Source organism: Syngnathus typhle, linkage group LG6 (assembly GCF_033458585.1).
Source record: "Syngnathus typhle isolate RoL2023-S1 ecotype Sweden linkage group LG6, RoL_Styp_1.0, whole genome shotgun sequence".
In the NCBI taxonomy this organism is placed as follows: domain Eukaryota; kingdom Metazoa; phylum Chordata; class Actinopteri; order Syngnathiformes; family Syngnathidae; genus Syngnathus; species Syngnathus typhle.
This window is the reverse complement of record NC_083743.1, coordinates 20,140,876-20,149,199: the sequence shown is the minus strand read 5'-3', so window position 1 is coordinate 20,149,199 and position 8,324 is coordinate 20,140,876. Positions and strand designations below refer to the sequence as shown.

The following is an 8,324-nucleotide window of genomic DNA, read 5'->3' as shown; positions in this document are numbered from 1 at the left end:
TAACCACTATACGATCATGGCCAATATGCATAACTTTTTCAACGCTACTGCATACACGCCATGATCGTGTAGTGGTCGATTCGAATCCGGGTTATGGTTTAATCAAATTACCTTGTTGAATTTGTCTGCTGGTCACTGTTGCTAGACAGCCTTCCTTTGGACAATGACAGTTTTCCACACAAGTTTACAGTCGATACAGTCTTGTAGGGTGAGTGGCGCAATGGATGACACATGACGGAAAGTGATGAGAATCAAAACAAAAGATTTAAGAGACCCGAGGTAAATTAACTGAACCCGATTCGTTTTAATTGACAGCCCATGCAATATGCACCTCAGATGAAATCGGGCTAGTTGATCAACAGCAATGTGATAACGAAGGGATCATCTGGGAGTTGAACCCCGGACCTCTCACACCCAAAACAAGATTCATACCCCTAGACCACCGGTGTCAAACTCGAGGCCCGAGGGCCAGTTATGGCCCACCGTATCATTTTCTGTGGCCCGGAACGACAAATTGTGCATTAAATGTATGTCATACTAAAATTGCAAATTGTCGTAACTTTCAAGAATCTTCTTAAAATAATTTTTGAAATATTTGAAAAGTTTCCACTCCTCTGATTTGAAAAAACAATTATTATTATTATTATTATTATTATTATTGTCAGTTTGTTTTGTAGCTCATACTGTATATAATATGAGGTGTTTATTTATTTGGGTTGACAGTCATAATGGCCCGTCGAGGGAAACTTTGACTACAATGTGGCCCGCGACAAAAATGAGTTTGACACCCCTTCCCTAGACCATTGAGCCTCAAAGAAAGCTTGCAGACCATGTTACATTCTGTGTAACATTGGCCTGTCAAACAGTCCACACAACGATAGACAACAGTGTTTCAAAGAAAAGCTCGTTCGGGAGTTTAACCCGGGTAATCAAAGAACCCTAGGCGAGAATCATTCCCCTGCACCAATGAGCCCCATAGTAGACCAGCTGACCCCGTTACATTCTGATTGGAAGCCCTGAAGACTGAATGCCAGTGATTTATGGAATAAATGAAATCTGGTTGGCCTAAGGCTCCCAATTCCCCAACTTCGAGCCCTAACGCTAACCCTAAAACCCTAACAATTAACAAACCCTAATAATTAAACTTTAACCTGCTAACCCGCCTACCATAACCCCCTCACCTTTAATCTCTAATGCTCCCACTAAAGGTAGTGCTCTCTAAACTTGAAAGCAGGCATATGCGAACCGGACCATGAGATTGCCCCATTTCAGAAGTGTTTTAGAAACCTTTACAGATGGTTAAAATCCACATAATTGTTATGCGCGCATGTGTTCCGTGAGCGTTCTCGCCCGCCCCCTCGCTTTCCTTTCTCCCGCAATTTGCCCGCTGCAGCGCAGTCCTCGTTAGTATAGTGGACGATATCTCCGCCTGTCACGCCGAAGACCGGGGTTCGATTCCCCGACGGGGAGTTTACTTCTTTGTGCGAAATAGCATTTAAGCAGGTTTTCAATCCATGTGCGTTAACCAGTGTTTGCAGCAGAGTAATTATATAGATGCATTGGTTGGTATCATTACATCGTAAGATGGCGCCGCAGATGGCCACCTCGGTAACTCGCTCTCTGTTACTTTGTGTTATTTTACATCTTTTTAACCTCACTTTGTATCATACTTCCGGTTTGCCACGTAGAGTGCCGCAGCGTCACTAGAGAGACGATCTACATTCCTACATTTCTATATGCTTTTCTAGTTTTTCCTCGCTTTTTACTCCACTTTTTGGAGTTTACTATTGTTGAAAGTCGCGGACCGTCAATTCCTGCCATTTCAATCGCGTCACTGTTTGGCTCTCAGCGGAGGCTTCGTGGCTGTTTGTCTACCGTCGATCATCGGACACGTAAGTATGGCTGCGGATCAAGAGGTTTGTACGGCTTTTTGCACCAACTGCACCCTTCTCTCAGAGAGGTTGTCCCTGCTAGAGGGACATGTCCGCCAGCTAGAGCAGAATAGTGGTATAACAGTAAATGTGGCGGACCCAGATGCGGACTGTAGTCAGCCTGCTAGCCCAGTTAGCATTAGCCCCAAACCACGATAAGCCAGTTAAGATGCATAGCCGTCCCAAGCCATCTCGGCCTACTGGCTCTCACACCTTGGTCATAGTTGACTCCATTACCTGAAAAACATCACACTTAAAAATCCAGCCACAGTATTGTGTATCCCTGGAGGCAGAGCACCCGACATAGAAGCTAATCTAAGGGTGCTAGCTCGCAATAGGTCTAGTCAACAGCGTAGTTCCAACAAAACTAGCCACTCGGATATAGTGATACACGGTGGCTCCAATGATATATTTCAAGCATATATCGGCTCTATTGATAATCTTACTGCATCTATATCTTCTATATCTGCATCTTAATGCATCTATATAATTCAATGTGACATTGTTAAATGCCATCGATTCGCTACCACTATTTTTATGGGACTTATCTTCTCACCAATTTAAGAAGGCTCTGAAATCACTTCTCTTTGACACTTTCCATATGAACCTGGATCCATTCATTATTCTCTTTAGTTATAGTTTTAGTGTTTTTTCCCTATTGTTGTATGTTGTATGCCAGGGGTCACCAACCTTTCTTAATTCGAAAGCTACTTCCTGGGTACTGATTAAGGCAAAGGGCTACCAGTTTGACACACACTTCTGAAGTAGCCAATTTGCTCAATTTGGTTTTCACTATGTGTTATTATTGTCATTTCCAGTTCACATGTAAGTGTGATTTTAACAAGAATAGCAAAAATACAGTCAAACCTTGGATTTTGACCACAATCCGTTCCAGAAAGCGGTTCTGAAAGCGAATCGATTGAATTCCAAATCTATTTTTCCCATTACAAATACAGTGGAGCTTTGGTTGACGACAACAATCCGTTCCAGAAGGCTGTTCGAGAAGTGGATCGTTCAAATTCCGAATCATGTTTTCGCATTACAAATAATGGAATAAAAATGAACCCATTCCAAGCAAAAAAACGCCTTTTTTAAGCATTTGTTCATTTGCGCATTTTTGTCCGATCGTGCAACTGCAGCGCACCGCCGAACGCGCAACCGTAGCGCGTCGCCGACCGCGCAACTACACCGCACTGGTCGCAATATTGTGACAGACCCGTCGCTGAAATTTAGAAAATATTTTTAAAGTCCTGATGTACTATCCAAAATTTAAGTGGACCTCAGTGCGCAGGCACCTTAATTTGGTCCGATCACGCAACCGCAGCGTGCTGGGCCATCACTGTTGCATTGCTTTAGGAGCGTCTTTGTGTTTTAGGACGGCTTTACTGCTCCCACTTGCTTCCTTTGGAGGCATGATTAGAGTTGTTGCAATCCTCAGAGTAACGAGAATGTAATAACGAACGGAGTCAGTGGGCATGGGGTCCTCTCGGCTCGCGAGATTCGACAATTGAATTTTGAACCCATGAATGCAGAGCACAATAAATTAGCAATCCATTGCCTTAACCTCTCCGCCACCTCGTCTTGTTCATCTGGCATTGACAATACACGTTATGTACGTTGTACCAAGATACTTTGTGAGGCCTGAAAATCCGACGGGGATGTGATATGAAATGATGAGTGGAGAGCACAGTGGAGTAGCAACCCATCGCCTAAATATCTCAGCCATCGCATCTCATGCATGAGTTGTATGGGCGGACATGATATGGCATGTACGGTGTAGTATAAGCTACAAGGTAAAATGATACGATACTTTAGATGTGAAACGAAGAAGAGCTAAGCCACAAAAGAAGTGACACTGTCAACAAAGAAAAATATTTGTTCAATGTTGTCTCACCCCAAATCTTTGGGATCCTCGGATCTGCGCAGTTGGATAGTTCCATCAACATTTTAACATCAACATTCTTTCATGGTCTGCCTGGGTATGTCGGCTGAAGATCCCAAAGAAAAGACCATAAATTTCTTGTATGCTATTGCATGATCGTTGTCATGATGTCGGGGTTTTGTAGATCGTTTTGTTTTGTCCTGTCCCTTGTGTTTTCACTTCCTGTTTTATTTTGTACAGAGTATGGCTCCTTCCCCTGCACAACCGTCCGCTTGACCTTCCTGGGATGACAACTACATACACCTGTGTCATCAGCCCTGATTATCTGCACCTGTGTTCACCCTCCCCCGTATGTCTATTTAGTCCGCGTCGTCCCATCGCCTTGTGCCAGTGCGTCTTGTTTGCCATGACCACCAGCGACTCCGTAGCCCCAGCTATCTCCCGAGCCTTGCCCGTGTGTTCCTGCCTTGTTTTGTCCCTCCATGTGAGGCGCCTTTTGTTTGCTGTTCCCGGCCCGTTTTTTCCCTCAAGTAGAGGCGCTTTTGTTTCTCCCCTTTTTCCTCGTGTTGAGGCACTTTTTGTTGGCACCTTTTCCCTCCTTGCGAGGCGCCTTTTGTTTGGAGCGGCCATCCGCAGAGACAATAAAGCCAGTGAACTTGCCAACTCTGCGTTCGAGTCCTCTCCCTGCTCTGCCCCTGACAATCGTATAGCGTTATGGCCGTAGCATCCCCGGAACGAAGCTGGGTCATGGGGTAATTAAATTACCCTTCTGAATTTGTCTGTGTTCACTGTTACCAAACAGTCTTCTGTTGAACACAAGCTTCCAGACATTATGTCCACCTACGTTTTAACATCAACTTTATTTCATAAAGTTCTTCCTAATTCATCTTGGCGAAACTCCCTTAGGTGTTCCCATCTTTTTCTAGGGCTGGCTGCCACGAGGAAGCGGTCGACACACAATTATGACCTTGAAAGGACTCGTCTATGATATTAATCAGAATTCATTAATCACTGAAATGCAGTCCTCAGGTCCATTTTATATTCGCTACCAATCGGAATGTAACGAAGCTGTTTCTACCCAGTTTCCAACTAGGGCTCGAGTTAGGACTATATAAAAGTGTGCCCCCGTGTGAGGGTCAAACTCACGACCTTCAGATTATGAGACTGACACGCTACCACCTGCACCAACGAGGGTTTGTCTTTGCATTTTGTGCAATTGTTTTTTACTGTAAAATTAATTCAACCACCGCCCATTTTGATCAAACTTAACTAGGCTAAGATTTCCAACTCAGACTAGGGTTCCAGGAAGGGCTAGAGTTAGGGTTGGACTATATATAAATCATGCGCCGTGTGATGATCGAACCCTCGACTTTCAGATTACGACACTGACGCGCTACCGCCTGCGCCAACGAGTCTTTGTGGCACCTGTCTTAAAATTCTATTTTTCTGTAAAAAAGATTCAACCACCGGCCATTTCCATCAAACTGCAATTCATCGAAAGAAAAAGTTACTTTTGTCTGAGCATTCTTAAACTTGGGTTTCCAACTAAGGTTTCCAACTGGGGCAAGAGTTTCCAACAAGGGGTCGAGTTAGGGTTAGGACTAAACAAATTAGAGCCCCGTGTGAGGGTTGAACTCACGACCTTCAGTATACTAGACTGACGCGCTACCGCCTGCGCTAACAAGGCCGTGAACAGCTGGTTTTACAAACCTGTTTTACTGTAAAACTGATTCAACCACCGGCCATTTCAATTAAACTCAACTTCACAGACAGAAAACTTTATTCTACTCTGAGCAACCTAGTATCTTCTGAAATTGACAATGATTTTACTGTGGACTATAGAAAACAGCGCCCCGTGTATGGGTCGAGCTCACAACCTTCAGATTTTGAGACTGATGCACGACCAATTGCACTAACAAGGTAATATGTCAATTGCATTACAATTCTCTTTTACGGTAAATTGAATAATCCACAGGCCATTTATGTCAGTAACAATTGTGAGCTTCACTTGGCAGGCTGCAGTCATCAGAAGTCGTTGCCATGTTTCACTTGGTACAGTTGTTCATATGGCTATGTGGCCTAATGCCTAAGGCGTCTGAGTTTGGGTCTGAAGCTTGAGGGTTCAAGTCCCTTCATGGTCAATTTAATATAATTCATATGAAATTAATGACTTTATTTGAGTCTGAACCAACACTTGTATCCTGTCAGAAAGGGTTTTGGTTTCTGATTTCTTTTTGTTGTTGTGCTGACTCCCCCCCAATCTCCGTTTTCAGTGCAACAAAGGGACAAAAACCAAAAGAAAAAATGCTTTCTCTGTTATACATTAGGGCCAGCGTTTCCAACTAGGGCTAGGGTTTCCAACTAGGGTTCCAACTCCGGGTAGGGTTTCAAACTAGTAATTCCAACTGGGGCAAGGGCTCCCAATTAGGGTTTCCAACTTGGGCTGGGGTTTCCAACTAGAGACAACATTGGACAGGTGCCACTTGTTGGGAACCTTTGAATGTTTAGTCTTATCAACGAATGTGTTTCAGAGGCTAGATTTAAAACGTGTCTGCTGGTTTTCGTGAACCAAACCTGTTAAAAAAAAAGGGAAAGAATGAAACAATTCCCAATAGAAGAAGCTCAGTTGGTAGAGCATGAGACTCTTAATCTCAGGGTTGTGGGTTCAAGCCCCACGTTGGGCGTCCCTGCTTCACCGTGATTGATCTGGCTTCTGCCTCCCGCTTTCCCCCTGAGTGCAGCACGTGTTTGCATTCACTTACAAAGGGATGAAATTACAATACACTCGCGTGCCGCAGGGATTCAAAAATTTGCCAGGATTGTTCGACCAGGTTCTCAAAGAACTCCTCGAACCATGCCAAATGCCGATCGGCACATTGTTGTTGCAATATGTCGATGATTTGTTGATTGCAGCAAAAGACGAGCACACAGGAACAAAGAAAGTGTTGTTGTGGTTAGGGGAGAAAGGGTTCAAGGTGTCAAGAAAGAAACTGCAATCTGTCGCCAACAGGTCACTTTTCTGGAACGTGTGCTGACCCCTAGTGGCCTCGCCATGTCGCCTGAACATAGAAACTCAATCCCACGGCCTCCCACCGTCCAGGAGATGCTATCATTCCTGGGGTTGTGCGGCTACAGCAGACATTACATACCCTGTTTTGCCGACAAAACTCAGGGTCGTGGGTTCAAGCCCCACGTTGGGCGTCCCTGCTTGTTGGGAGCCGTTCAATTCTTAGTCTTATCAAGGCCTCACTTAAAAAATTGAGTCTTTCACATGGCGATGTGGCCTCATGGATAAGGCGTCTGCGTTCGGATCGGATGATGGCGAGTTTGAGTCCCTTCATAGTCAATTTAATATCATGCTTTAGGAATCAAACACTTTATTTCAGTCTGAACCAACTCTTGATTGATTGAACTTTATTCATCCCACAGCAGGGATATTCACTTGTCACAGCAGCGCATGAGTGCAAGAATAATACGAGTGCAAGAATAAAACAAGTGACAGAATTACAAAAAAAGGGTAAATAACAGACAAGGATAAACACAAGTGCTGCTTGTAAAGACAAAACACATTCATTTTATCAGGTGGCATGCATGTTGTAAAGTCTGACAGGTGGAGGAGACTCTGGCCCTTTTTGTACAGGCCGTGGGTGTGATCAGTCCAGTCCAGTTTGTTGTTAAGGCGAACACCCAGGAATTTGTACTTCTCCACTACCTCAATGCCCGATCCCTGGATGTTCACCGGAGTGAAGATGGGTGCTGTCCTCCCGAAGCTCACAATTAACTCCTTTGTCTTGCTGGTGTTCAGCTGAAGCTGGTTGAGCTCACACTAGCTGACAAAGTCCTTGATGACCAATCTATATTAGACTTAGACAGACTTTATTGTCATTTTGTAAACACTCAGTGCACACAAAACGAAATTCCGTTGCATACGGCTCTCAACAAAGGAATGACATTTCGGCTGGATAAAAAGTGACATTTCTATATAAATATGAAATAAGATAAGATAAATAAGATAAATATAAAGTGCATAATAAGTGCATATATAATAAGTGCAGACAGACAATCCCTCGTTTATCATCCATCCATTTATCCATTCTATTCGGCTTATCCGGGTCGGGTCGTGGGGGCAGCAGCTTTAGGAGGGACTCCCATACTTCCCTCTCCCCAGCCACTTCATCCAGCTCAACCAGGGAGATCCCAAGGCGTTCCCAGGCTAGCCGAGAGACATAGTCTCTCCAGCACGTCCTGGGTCGGCCGCGAGGTCTCCTACTGGTGGGATATGCCCGGAACACTTCCCCAGGAAGGCGTCCAGGAGGCATCCTGGTGAGCTGCCCGAGCCACCTCATCTGGCTCCTCTCAACGTGGAGGAGCAGCGGCTCTACTCCGAGTCCCTCCCGGATGACCGAGCTTCTCACCTTATCTCTCAGGGAGAGCCCGGACACCCTGCGGAGGGAACTCATTTCGTCTGCTTGTATCCGACCCAAAGCTCGTGACCATAGATGAGGGTAGGA

The 8,324-nt window shown here is 44.8% G+C and overlaps 1 non-coding gene across 1 annotated transcript; it reads right to left on the bottom strand.

Moving 5' to 3' along the window:
* Positions 1–5,427: 5,427 nt before the first annotated feature.
* On the bottom strand, positions 5,428–5,500 carry trnat-agu (transfer RNA threonine (anticodon AGU)). The gene has a single exon. It is a non-coding gene; the product is annotated as a tRNA-Thr (tRNA).
* Between the last annotated feature and the right edge of the window lie 2,824 nt (positions 5,501–8,324).